Source organism: Bidens hawaiensis, unplaced genomic scaffold, assembly GCF_021521415.1.
Source record: "Bidens hawaiensis isolate Kalapana, Puna unplaced genomic scaffold, B.hawaiensis_p1.1 tig00006086_1, whole genome shotgun sequence".
Taxonomy (NCBI): Eukaryota; Viridiplantae; Streptophyta; class Magnoliopsida; order Asterales; family Asteraceae; genus Bidens; species Bidens hawaiensis.
In genome coordinates, this window is record NW_027491405.1 from 810,001 (window position 1) to 830,000 (window position 20,000).

General features: G+C 39.3%; 1 long non-coding RNA gene across 1 annotated transcript in view; it reads left to right on the plus strand.

The window, feature by feature from the left end:
• Window positions 1-20,000, plus strand: part of LOC143631529 (uncharacterized) — a 49,904-nt gene that overhangs the window by 1,694 nt on the left and 28,210 nt on the right. The window lies entirely within an intron of this gene.

The window sequence follows — 20,000 nt, forward strand, 5'->3', positions numbered from 1 at the left end:
GGCTTCACTTTCAAAACAAGTTTCTTCCAGCCAGTCCTCGGATCAATCTCATCAGCACGTTTACGTCTCGGAACCTGGGGCTTGAAGAACTTGAAGCCATGATTGACCTCGAACAGTAAGTGTTGATGAAACCACTCAGCCATTCGGTTGCCCCCACGATTGATAAATGGACGTCTCGCGAGGGTGCGTACATCCCAACGCGGTAGTGTTAGAACATCCATTATCCTCTCGTAATATTTCACGCCTTTTTCCCATTTAATAATACATACCTTAAGGTCTGAATCATAGAGCCAGGAGACAATGTCACCATGTACCTTAGAAACAGTCTTGAAGGTAGTCATCTGATTTGCCTTAATCCAAGCAGCAGCGGTATCCTTTCTTTCTTTATCTACATATCGAAAAGCACCGATGATCTTACCCACTTTCTGGCGTTTGAACCATCTATCAATGTCATCATCAGTCACTTCTTTGAGTGAAGGAACCGTTCGCTGCACGATCTTCTCCAAATCGTCCTCAGTTTCTTTAAATATGTCTTCATGAAATACCGGAGCACCTTGATCAACATTTGCGTGTTGATACAAGTCCGGATACTCTTCAGCAGTAACATCCTCCATTTCGATCTCCTCGTTCTCATAAATAAAGTCCGTATTCATAAATACTGGATCATCTTCCATTTCTTCCTCATTGATCACTTCGACATCGGGCTCAGTCTCTAATGCAGTCAGCTGATCGTCATTCTGCCCAAGTAGAATCGAGATCTGCTCCCGTGTCAAAGATCTAACCATAAACTCACCAATCTGTATCTCATCTCTGTTCACCATACTTCTCACTATCCCCAATTCATCAATAAATATTACCGTGTTAGCCTCAATCATCTCTATTGGCTTGACCGCTGTTGGATCTTGAAATAAAATTATCTGTTTGTCTGAATCATCAGCGCCACTCACACCAGCACCAGAGGATGAACCATGTGATTGTTTAGGCTCACCTCCTGCATCAGACTCGTCAGGATCATCATCATCATTTTGAGTTTCTTGAGGGCATCATCTTTACAAGTTAATTGTAAAATTAACTCTTCTTGTTCTTTCAATTTCGCCCCCTGAGTCTCAACAATCTCACGCAGCGACTTGGTCTCCTTCTGACAAAACGAAATGTAACTCATCATTTTTCTTTGATTCTCCATGAGTCGTTCTTGATTGAGTCGGTCAGCTGCCATTTGGTTTTCATATAAGTGTAACAGATTAAGCAGCATTTCTGTTTGACGTCCAGGTGACAAATTGTAGACAGATGGATGAACTGGTTGAATAGGACCCTGAGGCCTAGTGATTCTCATGAAAGAGACATCACTTGGCAGAGATGGAGGAAATGTAGTTCTTGGCAGAGGAGGTCCCATTGTAGTTGTGGAAGAAACGGTTGACTGCACAGCAGGAGGCCTCGGCATCTCGGTCAACGCCGTTTGAGGAATTAAGCCGAGCCTCTCATGTGACACCATCGTCGTTGTTAATGTGAGCATCGGGGTGCTAGTAGTTAGCGGCACCGCCGAGCTTTGAGTAGTGGATTGACGAGGTGGTGGTGCACCAATAATTACACCAGCCCCAGAGGACACACGGGGCTTCTTGGTTGGCTCATCAGTAGCTACAGCCTTGCCTTTTCTTTTTCGTTCTTGCTGAGCTTTAATGGTGGCAGCTAGAGCAGCATCAACCGCATCTTGTTGTTCTTTCAGAGCTCGCTCACCAGCTCCATCATCACCATCGTTACCATCATCATCCCCACCATCTCCCCCTTCACGCTCGGAATCCGAGTCATCATGGATCCAGCGCTCATTAGGAGGAAATACATAATCAGGATTGATTATATGACCAATCATCCTTTTGTCCTGCGGCTTATCCTTCCGATAAATCAACATCCGCTGCACCGTTTCGGCTTTCATATGTTCCATATCAAGAACGTCGTTCACCAATGATCGATCAATCACCAAATCCGGTATCAAATCTTGAATAATTAATTGTAGAAAGCGTGGATACATCAAGAACTTCTTTGTCGGTAGAGTTTGCTGAACTTGCTCTTTCAAATGATCAAAGATGAGTTCTGAGTAGTTGAATGGCTTGTTCAGAATTAAAGCCACAAACGCCGATTGTAAGCTCAGTCTACATTCATCGAAACGACCTTGACGTCCACTCAAGCAATGAAGCAAGACATGCAACAAGTACTTGTAAGGTGGACACAACCCGTTCTTGTTCAACATGGACCGACGGATATCACCCCATAATTCAATCTTGTAAATAAACCCCTGACCAGCGTTCTGTCAAACTCACTCGGGTAATCGTCACTATCGTCAAACTGAAGTACCCGACGAACGACCTCTACATCAATCGTGATCGGAAGTTGATTAATTGTAGCTTTAACCCAATTACTTTCCTCAACATATATCGCCGTGTTCCAGAACTGCCTGATAATACTAAGATACAATTTAGGTTTAGCAGTGATTGCATAGTGTATCTTCGAACGGCGTAGGAAATTCAACATAGCTCCGAACGTCCTTAAATCAGCCACGTCGTGATCAACATAAGCACAGATATTGTGCTTCTTATCAAATGGTAATAAGACCATTTCAGCTTGTTGTGGTGGTTGTACTTGTGGTTGTTCCTGTGGTTGTTCTTGTTCAGCCATGATTTACTGTATAAATAACACGTATATGAGAATAGAAATCACCGTATATATTCAAAAGATAAATGTATTTACTCTAGTTACGCATATTCAACGATTTAAAACCTTTAATTAAATTAATTTACTATTCAATTTAGTTAATTAATTATTTTTTTTAATATGTCATTCGTTAAGAATCATACTGATTCGTTATACAAAGATAACGAATCAGGCGATTCGCTATCAAGTAAATAACTTAACGAACTGGACCTAGCGAATCACTAATTAAGTTAACGAACTAACTCTAGTTCGTTATGTTTTAAGCTAATCAAACTCTGATTCGTGTGACGTCTTATTCGCTAAGCTAGTTCGTATGAAATCTTAACGAATTGGACACGAAACGGTTTCAATTCGCTAAGACTAACGAATGGTCAAAAATTATGACTTTTTCTTTGACTCCACTAAGTCAAAGTCAAAATTATCAAGAACAATAATAGTCAACATAGAAACCCAGATTCAATTTGGCCATAATAATCGTTGAACTATCACGATAATCAGCTCGTTGAGCTCGGAAACACCTTGGTAAATGTAGGTGAATGAGATTGAGGCTCATTACCTAAGTGTACTAATGATCAACGAACCAACAGTAACCATCAAGAACACACAATCATAATTAACCCGGCAAACAATAATCACAAGATGATTAGAGTAAACCAAGGGTATCGGAAAGGGATTCCGATCAACATTGTATCAAGATCAGACAATTAAAGACATAAATTATACACAAAACGGTTTTAGAAGTTCAAAACTCTTAAACTTCTAAAATTACATAATTAAACAATCAAATCAATGTCATTGTTGACGAAAATGATATCGCTATAGACATGTATACCTTAGAAACTCAAGATAATCTTTGAAATGTTCAAATATAAAGATCGAAAATATCAGAGAATTTGAATAGTTTCTGAAGAATGAAGAAAGAAGATGAACAGTGGAATCCTATTCGTTATCTTGTCTTATATAGCGAAACACGAAACCCTAGGTACAGCTTGCACGAATCAGACGATTCGTTTAACTTAAAAGTTAGCGGATTAGCCCATTCGCTAACTCAATTCGTTACCTTTTGTTAGCGAATCACAATGTGATTCGTTAAATCAAAGATAGCGAATCAAGACACGATTCGTGTCATGATTCGTTAAATATGTATAACGAATGGATGATTCGTTACAGAGTGCGGAAGCGAATTAGGTTAGCGAACCAGATGCTAGTTCGCTAAGAAATCACCTAGTTCGTTATCAATAAATAACTAATGGATTTTAGCGAATTAAATCCTTTTTTATTTAATTTTAAATTAAATAAATAAATGAATAAATTAATGAAATAAATCATATAAGTTAAATTATCGAGAAATCCTTATATCCCGACAACCTAATACGTTAAAATTGTTTTAAATTACCGAAACTTAACTTAAATTGTTATTTAAATATTTTTGTATAAAGATAACGAAAATATTTTTGGTATTTTGTAAAAATTTACGAATTAAAGAATGTATTTATAGAAAAATATCCGAACAATTAAAAATAGAAAATCTTTTTGCATTTTTCAACGATTTTACCAAAAGCAGTACATGTTTTTGTAATTTTGTCGAGTTTGAGCAGAGAATCATGTTGACCAAATTGCCCTTCCATCACAGTTTTATATTTCAGCGATATTATGACTGGCGATAAGTCGGTCATTGGTATTGTTGTCCATATAAGTCTAGTAACACACATTCAAGTATTTTTGTGATATGATTAATAAGTTCAGTTAGAGCACAGAATATCAGAAATTATCAGCCTCTAATCTCGGTTCAAGCGTAATTTGATTTTTGCCAAATCACCCCAACTTGACTTAAACCATTATATTGTTGATCAAAACTTTTGATACCAATTGAGAAATTTTGAGCAATGCATCAAGTTTCTTTTACTGTGAGTGAGTATGCACGAGTCCATCTGTCGGCTTACATACATTGTATCCCCTGGGGTCCGTTTCTTAATGGTATTAAGACGCACGCAAGGGAGGAACAATTGTATGACTAACAGCGAATTTTGATCAAGTCAGTAATGTAAATTGTACGAGGTACAGCAGTGATCAAGTTTAATGACTTTGGGTTTGCTCTAGAAAGCGAGTGAAATATTCATGCATATGAATACCCAGATGGTTAAGCCGCATAAAGACTCACAATGTCCAGAATCTTAACGCTTGTTATTTGCTTTATTTTATTTTTGGGTGACCAACAAATATAAGGCTTGAGTATGACTGGTTATTACATTTCTGCCATCCTCACCAAGACTTTTGCTAGAGACTAACACCCCTTTCAATTTGGCGTTTCTTTATGTTTATATCACATACTTTACTCTACTGGGTTGTTTTAAGACCTACCAATGCACCAATGCAATTAAGCACACAGTCTTTTAAGCTTACATTTTGCTGAACTTGGGGTCAAAATAATCAATGTACTATCATTTTCTCTTTTTGCTTCAAAAACTCAAAATTTTGAGGAGCATAAAAACAAAATAAAGATAAATTTAATCGCCCCAGTTAACTTAAGTTAATAAATAAATGGCTAACCATCAATTCACAAGTGAATCAAAGGACCAAAACATGCAAGCATGCTTCACAAACTTAAATAACCGACATAATTTTCAGCGAGAAAATAATCTAAAAATCTTTTTGGCTTTTCTCTGTACAAACTTTAAAACATAATATTTTTGTCTTTTCGGATTTTTCTGTACAAAACATAAATCACATTCTTTTTGGTTTTTCAAAATTTTAAAATGTTTTTGGTTTTTCTAGATATTTAAAGGAAAAAAACATTAAAGAACAGAAATCACAATATTTTTGAATTTTGAATTTTTTTTTAATGTTTTTGGATTTTATCCATACAAACGAAAGCACATTCTTTTTGTATTTTCTATACTTTTCACCCCCTAAAATCTAAAACATAAAAACAAATAAGACTAAATCTATAAAGCAATTAAAAGATAATTATCCTAATTTTAGGATCTCAGCAAGGGTCTTCAATCCATTTAAACCAAGCAAAAAAGTAAAACGTGTTTTATCAAACGCTTTGGTAAATAGATCGGCTTTTTGAAAATCAGTGTGTACTTTCTCAAGATCAATTAGTTTCTTTTCATAACAATCCCGTATAAAATGATATCGAATCTCGATATGTTTCGTTTTAGAATGTTGTACGGGATTCTTGGTGATACTTATAGCAGCAGAATTATCAATCAAGATGGGAGTAGTAAGAAACTTCAAACCGTAGTCGCGAAGATGTTGTATCCACAGAACCTGGGAACAGCAACTCGAGGCTGCAACATATTCAGCTTCGGCGGTTGAAGTAGAGACCGTTGTCTGTTTCTTACACTGCCAGGAAACAAGCCGGTTTCCTAAGAATTGACATCCTGCAGTCGTTGATTTGAAGTTGATCTTGCATCCTCCATAATCTGAGTCTGAGTAGGCGGTAAAATCGAAAGAATTATCTTTGGGGTACCATAACCCGATGTCAGGATTTCCCCGTAGATATTGCAAAATACGCTTGACCGCTGCCAGGTGAGTCACTCGGGGACTAGCTTGGTACCTAGCACACACACAAACAGCAAACATTATATCGGGTCGAGAAGCAGTTAAATACATTAGAGAACCAATCATAGCACGATAAAGGGTCGGATCAACAGTATCCTACAATTCATCCGGTGATAAATTGTGACCCACTGGAAGAGGAGTTGAAGGGATTTTTCCGGCAGTTATCTTGAATCGGCTCAAGACGTCGTTCACATACTTAGTCCGATGAATGAAGATTCCCTTATCAGATTGATAAACCTGCAGCCCTAAAAAGAAATTCATCTCTCCCATCGAGCTCATTTCGAACTTTGTTTGCATGGACTTCTCGAACTCCTTGCATAAAGTGTCGTTTGTAGACCCAAATATAATATCATCAACATAAATCTGGACTAGAAGAAGATCATCACCAACAGTTTTATGAAATAAAGTGCAGTCAACAGTTCCTCGTTTGAAGTCATTATCCGTCAGATGGTCGGCGAGTGTGCCATACCAAGCTCTCGGGGCTTGATGTAAACCATACAGGGCCTTGTTTAAACGGTAAACACGGTCAGGATAATCAGGATCTTCAAAACCAGGTGGTTGTTGAACAAACACTTCCTCATGTAGTTCACCATTGAGAAAAACACTTTTGACATCCATTTGATAAACCTTGATATTCTTGTAAGCAGCATAAGCCAGAAAGATTCGAATCGACTCTAATCTTGCAACTGGAGCATATACCTCAGTATAATCAATACCCTCTTGCTGATGAAAACCTTGCACCACTAGACGTGCTTTGTTTCTGACAATCACCCCTCGATCATCCTTTTTACATTTAATACCCACTTAGTCGGAATAGCTTTCTTAACTCTAGCAGGTTTGTCTATTAAATCCCAAACACCCAATCGTGCAAACTGCTGTAATTCCTCTTGCATAGCTTCTACCCAAGAAGGATCTTCAAGTGCCTTACGAGCTGTCGTTGGCTCAACTCGAGATAGAAAGCAATTGAATTTAGCAATATTCACAATTCCCGAAGAGTGTAAGTTAGTGTGAACACACAATACGTTATTGTCGCTTGACGAAGCAACTTGATGACGTGTACGAACGCCCACATCAAGTTCTCCAATGATATTGTCCTGTGGATGATATCCATGAATCCGAAGAGTAGGATTTTCAGGAACAACAACATTGTCAAATAAATTAGTGTAATGTTCACCCAACTCGAGAGATGAGACATTATCACTATCAAGATCAATAACTTGAATCTCAGCTTGATCATCATCGGAAGAGGTAGAGGCACTATCAATAACAACTGGAGGAACAACATGAGATTCTTCAGTTGTAGCATCGGGTTGAACTTCATCTGCATTAGAATTTGAAAAGCTTGGAATGTTCAAGTGTTCTTCAAAGTAAGCTCTAACCAGATCTTCATCGATGTGATCAGTCGAAGGAGTAAACGAATTAAATAAACTATCGTAGTCAAACATCCAGTCTGGACCTTTCCCTTGTGGAGGAGTTGTGTACTTTTGACAGTCCACATGGTACCATTCTTCAACACAGCCAGATGTAAAATTAAATACCCTTTTCTTTGGAGACGCATATCCCAAGAAATAACCTTCGATAGCCTTTTCATCAAATTTACCCGAATCCTTCTTCAACATTGTACACGGACACCCGAATGGTTCCAGGTACTTTAAATTAGGTTTTCTGTTATTCAATATTTCATAGCTTGTCTTCTTGAGTCGTTTAACTTTAGAACCCGATTAAGTGTATAACAAGCTGTGTTCACTGCTTCATTCCAAAATTGAATAGGAAGCTTTGAATCAGCAAGCATTGTACGTGCAGCTTCAATCAAAGTTCTATTTTTCCTTTCAGCAACACCGTTTTGTTGTGGTACATAAGGTGCACTATATTCTCGATGAATTCCCTTTTGAATACAAAAGAAATCCAAAATAGTGTTTTTGAATTCAGTACCATTATCACACCGGATTCTCCTCACCTTTTGTTTGTACAGTGATTCAATCTTGGTAATAAGGTTTTGTACCAAAACAGGTGTTTGATCTTTTGAACTCATAAATAACACCCATGAATATCTTGAATAATCATCTGTCACGACAAGACAATACCAGTCTCCAAAAATACTCGCACGATTCACTGGACCAAACAAATCCATATGAAGTCGTTCAAGAGGAGTATTAATGGAATTCAATAACTTAGATGGATGTGTCTTCTTCTTCTGCTTGCCCTTCTTGCATGCAACACAGTGATCAGATAACTTAAAATTCTTTAGTGAGACACCCTCAACTAAGTCATTTGCCATTAAATAATTCATCTTTCTAACAGAATGTGACCCATTCGTCGATGCCACAGAATCGAGTCTTTCTCGGTTGCTTTCGAGACAAAACATGTTTCGATTGATGATGATATCTTAGAACTCATGTTTAAGACATAAATATCATTTGATCGTGGTGATCGCATGATAACCATGTCCTCGGGAATCACGTAACCCGGTTTCAAGATAAGACACTATTTGTCAGTAAATATTGTAGTGTACTTTTTATCACAAATCTGCGATACACTCAATAAGTTATGATCAACCTTGTCACAATAATTTACTTTCTCAAAAGTAATATGACCATTTGAAACGTCACCCTCTTGTGTGATCATGCCTCCAGAATTCCCAGCAAACGCTACATAACCACCTTGAATATTTCTTACGTTGGTTAATAGGTCGAGATTTCCGGTGATATGACGAGAACATCCGCTATCCATGATCCAGTTTTCACCAGAAATGGTCTTGGATGAACCCTACACATAAACAAAAGTGATTAGTTCAAAAAGGCAGCCCAGGCCTCAGTCTTGGGCACCTTTTGGTTTTCTCCTTGATCATTAGCTTTAAAAGTTTTCAATTGTTGTTCAGCCACTTGTGAATAAGTTACTGGCTTCTTAGACTTTCGTCTTAAATAAGCTGCTTGAACAATATTTGAATTCCTGTTTTGACATAAAGGTTCGGTTGGAATGAATTTTGGTTTCACTTGACCGTGTGTCTCATTGATCTGAAACACCTTTCGAGGATTCACATCAGAGAACAAGATATGAGTATCATCAGCATACGACATTGGTCGTTTCAGAATCTCTTTAACCACTGGAATTGGTTTAGATTTGTCCTTGAAAAAAGGATGAAGATTCTGAAAGTTCTGTTGATTACAATTTCTCACAACATGACCTTGTTGACCGCATAAGAAACACGTTCGCATGTCCACATGGTGATGTTTAGAAGAAATTGGAATAGATGATTGATGATGACTCACATTCTTAGTCATGCTCTTAGCAAATTCATCAGATAATTCAGATTTCTTCTTTAAATAAAAATCTAAATTAGAATTGTTTGAAAAACTTTGTAGTGTATCTGTTCCAGTTGACTTAACAAAATTAATCTTCTTAGCTTGCTTTAAAAATTGTTTTGCCTTAGTCAATGGATCAGATGAGACTGATGTTTTTGTTTGAGCATACACACGTTCAAGTTCACGAATCTTGGAAGTTTCATTGTAAAACACACTCTCAATTAGCTCAGGCTTAATGATACTAATTGGAATATCTTTTTCAGTGAACATTGTGTCCATTCCTTTTAACTTAAAAACTCTATCAGCAGATGGCTTAGAACAAGAAGGATTAATGAAACACATTAAATCCTCATCAGAAATTTTCGGTTTAACTGACTTCTTTGCCTTCATAGAGTTCACTTTCTTTGAATTTTCCTTTTTCTCTTGAGGTTTGTGTGAACCATACACTGCTTCCTCAAATTCGTGAGGTTCGCACAGAATATGATTAGAACTGGGAATGTTCTTATTCTTGTGTATAATCTCTGGTTCAAACACATCCTCAATAATGACCTCGTCATTGTGTTCAACAAATACCTTTTTCCTTTGGACATGAGATTTTTGAGGAGCAACTTGGGGTTTAACAATTTCAGGTTTAACCATTTTTGGTTTTTCAGAAATTACAGATTCCTTTTGAATCAAATCCTCTTCTTTTCTTGTAAAAGGATTAATTTTATAATCATTATGAAAAGGTGGTGGAATTTCAACAAAACCAATACCTTTCTTAGAATCTTTTTGTTTTCCAGAAACTTCAATAATTTCATTCAATAAAAACGAAGAATTTCGAAATTTACCCAACTTGTTCTTCAACTCAAGAACCTCATTCTCAAGCTCAGTTATTTTAGAACGATGTTTCAAGATTTCCTGAAACTTTTGGTCATTAATGGTCATTTTCACAGATAACTTGGCTTTGAGATCATGATTACTTGTCGACAATGCTTCAATCTTTTCTCAAGATTTCATTTGAGACTCAAGAGATTGTCGATAAGTGTCCTTAAGAGAAGCAATTTCTCTTATAAGATTATCATTTTGAATTTTCAAAGCTTCTAACTTAGAGAGTTATTAGATTCACAGTCAACACATGATGCTTTAACAAATGAAGTAGAAGAGATATAATTACTAACCTCATTGATCTTAGCCATGCAAGCAAACATTGATTCAAAAGACTTGTCACAAGAATCATCAGAATCAGATCCAGAATCATTATCTGAAGACATCACACTAGCAGTAGCATCTTGACAATCTTCATGTAACCCAAACATAGCTAAATTTGCTTGAACATCATTGCATAATAGCCTTTGAGACCAATCAGTTCCATCTGCTAACATCGCTTGTGTTGTAGAAGTAGACGGTTTCTTTTCAGCATCACTTCCTCGTGGTGAAGAAGCGTTTTGACTTTGACCACGAGGTCAAGTGTATTCTTTTCTTGGTTTGTCACATTCCTTCGCGAAATGACCGAATTCTTGACAATTATAACACTTCACTTTCAATTTGTCAAAACCCAACTTCTTGTTTAACGCTGGAAGATCTTTTCCAGTTCTCTGCATGAATCTTTTAACTTTACGAACGATCATGGCCATATTCCATTTTAAATCCATGATCTCCAAATCATCCGGATCTATTTGATCATAATCCTCATCTGTTAACTCACTCGTGGCAATTTTACTACTCACCAGGTTTTCATATGAAGACATAAATGCCGTCAGAAAAGCAAAGTTTTGCTCAGCTTCCTTCATATTCACACTAGGAGGTGTAGCAAAAGGATTAGTACTAGAAGAACTTCCAGAACCACCTGAATTACCAGCAGAGTAGAAACAAACTTTTGGATCATTAAATAAAGCAGATTCTTTTTCACTTGCGGCATGAGTAAGAAAAGCAGTGATAGGTGAGATTGTGGAACTCAGAGGCATACTTCCACCATAGAAAGTCGGATCTTGATTTTCTTTTGAAGACTTTTGACACTTAAAGATCATATTCTCTTGCTTCGATCTTTTGTAGGAATTCAAGTGCTGTCAAATCTTCATTCAGAAAATAATTATTCTCTTTCAAAACCATGAGAAATGTTGAATAGGAACTAGGAAGCACACTCTTAATAGTGTCAATTTTATCTCTTTCAGAAATTTCCATTCTCATTTTATCCATTTCAGCAATCAAATGACTAAATCTGGTAGTCATTTCTTCAACTGTTTCTCCTTTTAATAAATTAAAGTTTTGAAATTGAAACTTGAGCATCACTTTCTTACTCTCAGCTGTGTTTCCCATGCTTCTCATACGCAGATGTTGAAACAAAGATGCACATCTCTTGATACTTCCAACTTGATGAAAAATATTCTCTGGTAAAGCCATAGTCAATGTAGAATATGCTTTTATCTCAATTTCTAAAGCTTTCTTCTCCTCTTGTGAGTATTGAGATACATCTTTAGGAGTATACCCAACAGTATCATCACCAATCATTGGTGCAACATAAACCTCATCCAGACAATATGAGCAGTCAGGATGAACAGATCCTAAATGTGCACGAAACCGAGGTTCCCATTTGGCAAAATCACTGAACTTCATCAATCTCGGACATTTAGAATGTTTACAATCTCGGTATCAAGTTGCAACATCTGTTGCATCAACATATTTTGAGACGCCAATGCATACATACCAGCCATCTTTGAAAATAAACAATTAATAAAATATCTTAACGAATCAGTAAACAGTAGTAGCGAATGGTGAACAGTTGTAACGAATCAGTTGTAACGAACTGTGATTAGTTGTAACAAACTGTGAACAGTTGTAACGAACTGAGACTTAACGAATCAATTCTTAACAAATCAAGTCTTAACGAATCAAGTCTTAACGAATCAAGTCTTAACGAATGAGGAGAATAGGTTAACGAATCAAAAGTCAACTAAGCGAGTCAACCTTAACGAATCATAACTAAGTTTAACGAATCACCCAAATGGCGAAACATATAACGAATGTGATAAAGGCTTAACGAATCACAAGTCAACTTAACGAATTGACTAAACGAATTGACCAAGTCAACTTAACGAATTGATCAAGCGAATTGACCAAGTCAACTTAACAAATTGCTAAGGAATGCTTAGCGAATTGAGATAACGAATCAGCTACAGTTGATAACGAATCAACACTCTAGCAAATTATAATATAACGAATCAGGTTGTTACAACCGTTTGTAACAAACTTGATTCCTTTTTGCCACGTGGCAAAAAGTTGTTATGGCACAAATTCCAAGACAAACACGTGTCAAACGAATCAGTTATCTAGTTAACGAACTAGATAACACGAATTGATTAACTCACACGAATCAACTAGCGAACTGATTAGCGAATGGCACGAGTTTATAGCGAATCAAGTTAAAGACTTAACGAATCGCCTGAAACTTTATAGCGAATTGCCATCATCTTCAAATCTTCAAATATTCAAGAACAAATTTCCAGAACTATGAAGATCAAACCCAGAAATACCTCTATTCTAGATCTATATTACACACTCAATTCTTAACCAAAACTAACACATAATATACCAAAATGCTCGTAATCACAAAGCGAATCCAAACCAACACATCTCGTAACCAATTAACACCATACACGAACCAATTTCGACCAAAATCAAAACTCTGTTCACGGACTTAAATCGAAAACACAATAAACATCCCAAATCCAATTCACAATTCAATTCCACACAACTGAACCACAATAATACCTTAACTAAACCAAAATCACTCTAATCCATCCATAATCAATCCAAATCAACCCAAATTGATTCAAATTCAATATAAACAGAAAAATAACACAAAACTATAATAATAACAATCAAAACCAAGTGAATTGAGCCCCGAAAGCTCTGATACCACTTGTTTGATCCCCTTTACTAACACTCGTTCTAATCAATACCTTAGATCTGATTCAGATCTATATATATTGATATTAATTAAACGGAACTAACTCGTTTATACCTTAGTTTGATTGTTATTAGTGTATATATATTATCAATAAGATTATTGTGAAGCTTGAGAGAGAGAGAGAGAGAATACTTTAAATTACAGAATAATGTTAATTATCTCAAAACTTCAACACTTTACAAGTGAACAGTGGTTCACTATATATAGAAGACGATCTGGTTCGCTAACATCCCCTAGCGAACCAGAATCCCCTTCGTTAACTTAAATAACTTAACGAACCACCCCCTGATTCGTTAACATCCCCTAACGAATCAGGAGGGAATACATTATAAAGTCCTAGTTCGCTAACATTCCTAGCGAACTAGACATAACCTTAACGAACTAGTCTTAGTTCGCTAACATTCCCTAGCGAACTAGACTAAATATAACGAATTAGATAAATAACATTTAAATATTACATTAAAATAATCAAATAAACATTTAACGATAATTACAAAGACTCGAGACGCAAAACCGTGCACTAACACTTTGACTCTCTTTTCAAAGTCCTTTTCATCTTTCCCTCACGGTACTTATTTGCTATCGGTATCACGCCAGTATTTAGCCTTGGACGGAATTTACCGCCCAATTGTGGCTGCATTCCCAAACAACCCAACTCGTAGACAGCGCCTCGTGGTGCGACACGGTCCCGGCACGACGGGGCTCTCACCCTCTCTGGCGCCCCCTTCCAGGGGACTTGGGCCCGGTCCGCCGCTGAGGAATGTCTTGCCGGCGTATCCGAAGACGCCATCAAACTCTGAATCTTTCCGTTCTCACTCGTTGATCATGAGAGTCTGTGGCTTGAGTCCCTCCCACAGGGATCCATTGCTACTTGGGCTGCCATGCAGACCCAATTTCTGGAAAAATACGATCCTCTGGCTAATGCCGCTCGTTTGCGTAACCAAATTCATTCTTTCCAGATGGAGGACACCGAGAGCTTCTACGAGGCGTGGGAATGGTTCAAAAATCTAGTTGCGTTATGTCCAAACCACGGCCTACAAGACTAGGCGGTTGTTGAGAAGTTCTACAACGGAGTGACGTACGGAACTCGGAGTATGCTCGACACAGCTGCAGGAGGTAACCTACTGCCAACGAAGGATACGGATGACTGCATTGCCTTGTTTAACGGTTTAGCCATGAGTGGATACCAGCAACCACCATTTAAGAGTACCAAAACCGTTGATTCCTTATCACGCGGCATGCATTCGGTCGACACAAGCACCGCACTTGCGGCACAAGTTGAAGCGTTAGCAAAGATCGTGAAGGACTTGCAGGTGAAAAGCAAGTTATGCGAGATCTGTAGAGGGGGACATGATACTGTTCAGTGCCCCGTAGGTTTCCAGGAGGAGGCAGTCGACTTCGTTAATAATCCAAACCGAAATCAACATTCTTTCAATTCTTATAATTTGGGGTGGAGAGGTAACCAAAATTCCAACTGGAGGAACATAAATCAGTCCGGCTTCCAGCAACGTCAGAGCCTATTCCAGGATTCCGGTGAGGAACGAGTAGTGGGGAGAAGAAGCCCACGTTAGAGGAGATGATGGCACAACAGACATAGATGCTGTCGCAACTCATGACTCGAGAGGACTCCCGTCACAAAGAAACTCAAGAAAAATTCCAGGAGCACGAGTCATTCATGAGAAATCAAGGAGCGTCAATTCAAAATCTTGAGCGTCAGATGGGAGAGATAGCAAGTCGTCTAAATGAGAGGTCGACAGGTACACTTCCAAGTAACACTGAACAAAATCCGAAGGCGTTCGCGAAGGCTGTGACGACAAGGAGCGGTGTAGGGGCACGTAGCGAGCCCGTGATTCAAGAAGCGACGAGAGGAGTCGTTAACGTGCCTGCGGTAGATGTAGAGGAGCAGGTAGACGAGGAGATTTAGTTGGAGTCTCCACCGACCAAGGTGCATCAGAGGCATAGCCCCGGAAGTTCAGCACATGCCGAGAACCAACCATTACCCAACACACCACCGAGAGTCTACAAACCTAGACTCCCATATCCCGGGAGAGTCCGTATGGATAGAGACGAGGAGCAGAACTCCAAATTTCTTGATCTTCTGAAGCAACTTCATCTCAATATTCCTTTCCTTGAGGCACTTACGCAAATGCCCAAATACGCAAAGTTTCTTAAGGATATTCTTTCGAACAAAGAGAAGTTAGCCGAAGTCTCTTCCATTCCTCTGAGTGCTGGTTGCTCTGCAGTCTTGCAGAGAAAGTTACCAAAAAAGATGTCCGATCCTAGGAGTTTCACAATTTCTTGCATCTTGAGTGATAATACGGTCGTCCATGCGCTGGCAGATCTTGGTGCCAGTATTAATCTCATGCTGTATTCCGTGTATCGCAAGTTGGGTCTAGGCGAACCGAGGCCTACCCGTATGAGTATCCAGCTTGCTGATAGTTCTGTGAAATACCTTCGAGGGGTGGTCGAGAACATGCTTGTTCGTGTCGACAAGTTCATCTTCCCGGTGGATTTTGTCATCCTGGATATGAACGATGACGATAGTGTCCCACTCATCTTAGGTCGACCATTCCTTGCCACTGCACAGGCATTGATCGATGTCTGCGAGGGTAAATTAATCTTAAGAGTTGGGGATGAGAACGTCACCTTCGATGTTCGACAGTCACTGAAACACCCCAAGTCTGTTGATGACTCCTTATACTTCATTGATACCATCATGGAGCATGTCGGGGAGTTTCTCAGCGAAATTTGTGGAGGATCTGCCTCTGACACCCAGATTCTCGATAGGGAGATTCCGGAAATTGAAATTGTTGCCGTAACCAATCAGTCCTTAAATGACGACACCGAGTCGCATACCCCTGAATCTGGCGTGTCTGCTGAGATTGTGAGAGACGATCCGATGGACCGACCTTCAGTCGAGAGTCCTCCTTCTTCCTTAGAGATTAAGGATTTACCTTCCCACCTTGAGTATGCATTTTTAGATGAAGAGAGGAAGCTTCCGGTTATCATTGCATCTGCTTTTACCGAGGTCGAGAAGGAGAAGTTGTTGAGGGTGCTACGAGAGCACAAGGAGGCTATTGCATGGAAGATTATTGACATCAAGGGTATCAACCCTTCTTTTTGCACTCATAAAATCCTCATGGAGGAAAATTTCAAAACTGTCGTCCAGCCGCAACGGCGGCTTAATCCGAAAATGCAAGAGGTCGTAAAGAAGGAGATCATTAAACTCCTTGATGCGAGGATCATTTTCCCTATTTCTGATAGTGCTTGGGTGAGTCCAGTCCAAGTGGTTCCTAAAAAGGGTGGCATGAATGTCGTCACCAACGAGAGGAACGAGCTTATTCCCACGAGGACTGTGACGGGATGGCGAGTCTGCATCGACTATCGTCGACTGAATGATACCACCAGGAAAGACCACTTTCCTCTCCCATTCATTGATCAGGTGTTAGAGCGTTTAGCAGGTCAGCAGTACTACTTCTTTCTAGATGGTTTCTTCAGGTACTTCCAGGTTCCGATAGCTCCCGACGACCAGGAGAAAACCACTTTCACCTGTCCTTAAGGAACGTTTGCTTACAAACGTATGCCGTTCGAACTTTGTAACGCTCCGACCACATTCCAGAGGTGTATCGTGGCCATTTTCCATGATATGATCGAGGACTCCATGGAGGTGTTCATGGACGATTTTTCCGTATTTGGGAGTTCCTTCGATCATTGTTTATCAAATCTCGAGAGGATGATGTCCCGCTGCGTTGACACCAACCTAGTCCTTAACTGGGAGAAGTGTCATTTCATGGTTCGCGAGGGCATTGTTCTAGGTCATCGGATCTCAAGTGCGGGGATAGAGGTTGACCGGGCAAAGGTCGAGACCATTTCTAATTTCCCCCGCCTACTTCTGTGAGATCAATTCGTAGCTTTCTAGGTCATGCCGGGTTCTACCGCCGGTTCATCAAAGATTTTTCTAAAATCGCGAGACCCATGACCAAACTTTTGGAGAAGGATGCTCCATTTGTTTTTTCTGAGCAGTGTATCGAGGCGTTCGATCTTCTATAAGACAAACTCGTTAATGCCCCGATCATGGTTGCTCCCGACTGGTCGTTACCATTCGAATTGATGTGTGACGCGAGCGACTTCGTAGTCGAAGCGGTTCTTGGACAACGGAAGGATAATCATTTCCATCCGATCTACTATGCGAGCCAGACCTTAAATGGCGCACAGGAAAGCTATACCACCACCGAAAAAGAGCTTTTAGCTGTGGTGTTCGCTTTCGAAAATTTAGGTCCTATCTGGTTTTGTCAAAAACGATTGTTTATAAGGATCATGCCGCTATTAGATATCTTTTCAGCAAGCAGGATGCTAAGCCTCGTCTTATCCGATGGATCCTGTTGCTTCAAGAGTTTGATATAGAGATCCGTGATAAAAGGGGGCCAAGAATGTGGCGGCTGATCATCATTCACGTCTAGAGGGAGTTGATTTAGGAGATTCGGGAGTTAGGATCGACGATCGTTTTCCGACGGAGAGTCTGATGTTTGTTACTGCACAAGAGGAAGGTTTTCCATGGTTTGCTGATTTCGCGAACTATCTCGCTGACGGATACCTCCCAAAGATGCCTTACCAGCAAAAGAAGAAATTCTTTGCCGACATCAAATTTTACCTTTGGGACGATCCATATCTTTTCTGCATTGTTGCTGATTAGCTTATTAGAAGGTGTGTAGATGTCAAGGAAGGATGGCAAATTTTGAGCCATTGTCATGTGGGACCGACTGGAGGTCACCACGGTGTGAGTTCTACGGTAAAGAAAGTCTTTGATTCTGGTTTTTACTGGCCGTCTATCTTTAAGGATGCTCATCTGTTCGTTAAGAGTTGTGATCGTTGCCAGCGTGTCGGCAACATTTCTTCGCGAAACGAAATGCCCCAGAATGCCATTCAAGTTTGTGAGGTTTTTGATATTTGGGGTATTGATTTCATGGGACCGTTTCCATATTCGCGTAGAAACAAATACATACTCGTGGCCGTCGATTACGTGTCTAAGTGGGTTGAGGCCAAAGCTCTACCCACCAATGATGCTCGAGCGGTAGTCCATTTTCTAAAAAGTCTATTTGCTCGTTTTGGAGTCCCAAAAGCCTTGATCAGTGATCGAGGTACTCACTTTTGCAACTCGCAGATGGATAGGGCATTGAAGCGTTATAGGGTCACCCATCGGGTTGCGACCGCCTACCACCCACAGACTAGTGGGCAGGTAGAAGTGAGTAATCGGGGAATCAAATGTATTCTCGAGAAAACGGTTGGTTCAAATCGTCGGGATTGGTCCGACAAATTAGATGACGCTCTGTGGGCTTTCCGTACAGCCTACAAGACTCCGACTGGTTCCACACCATTTCGGATGATTTATGGGAAGGCCTGTCATCTTCCTGTTGAATTGGAACACCGCGCTTCATGGGCCCTTCAAAGGGTTAATCTTGATTTACCAGCCGCAGAGGGTAATCGTTTCCATCAATTACACGAATTAGAGGAGCTCCGGGATCACGCATACGCACAATCATTTCGGTATAAGGAGCATACGAAGGAACTGCGTGACAGGAAATTGAAAGGTAATAAGCAGTTTAAGTGTGGGGATAAGGTTTTACTGTATAACTCCCGGTTGAGGTTATTCCTGGAAAAGTTGAAATCCCGATGGTCGGGACCGTTCACAGTCACTGAGGTTTTCCCGTATGGCACGATTGAGATACAAGATCGAAGCAGGAAGTTTAAGGTGGACGACCATAGATTGAAGCACTATATAGGAGAGCCGATAACTGATCAGACAGTCGAGGTGTTCTACCTTGACTCATTCATCGAGGAATAGGCGTGATGGCTCACTCGGGAGACAACCCGAGTTGTAGAGTTTGTATTATGATTCTCTTTATTATCTGTTTTCATTTGTTTTATTTTTATTTATATTTATAAAAACATAAAAAAAAAATCAAAAACACAAAAATATGTTTATTTTTTTATGTTTTTGTTTTCTGTTTTGTACGCCGCTACATGCGAGCGAGTTTGAGTTTTTACAGGTATTATTATGCGCATGGTAGCTCTGATGGCGTTTTGAAACTGGTTCACCCGAGGTTGCGGCCGCGAATGAAATTCTATACGGTCGTTCGTTCGAGTCATACACAGCTGATGAAGAATCTTCATCTAAACCAGGGGAGTAACCCGTTCTCTATTTTAATTTCTGTTCTTTCAAGTTTTAATTTTATGCTTTACGTTTTATTTTCCTTGTTCTCATCTAGGAAAATTTCGTTCTAAGTGCGGGGATGGGAATTTATTTTACTTGTAGAAAAAAATTTAAAAAATAAAAAGTTTTTACTTGTTTTTCGTTTTCGTACGTTGTTAATGTTAAAAAAAATGTCCCTTGTTTTTAGTTTCTTTTGCATTAAAGTGGGAGATGATGATATTTATCAGAAATCGGTTTTTCAAACTACTAATAATATGAGATAAAT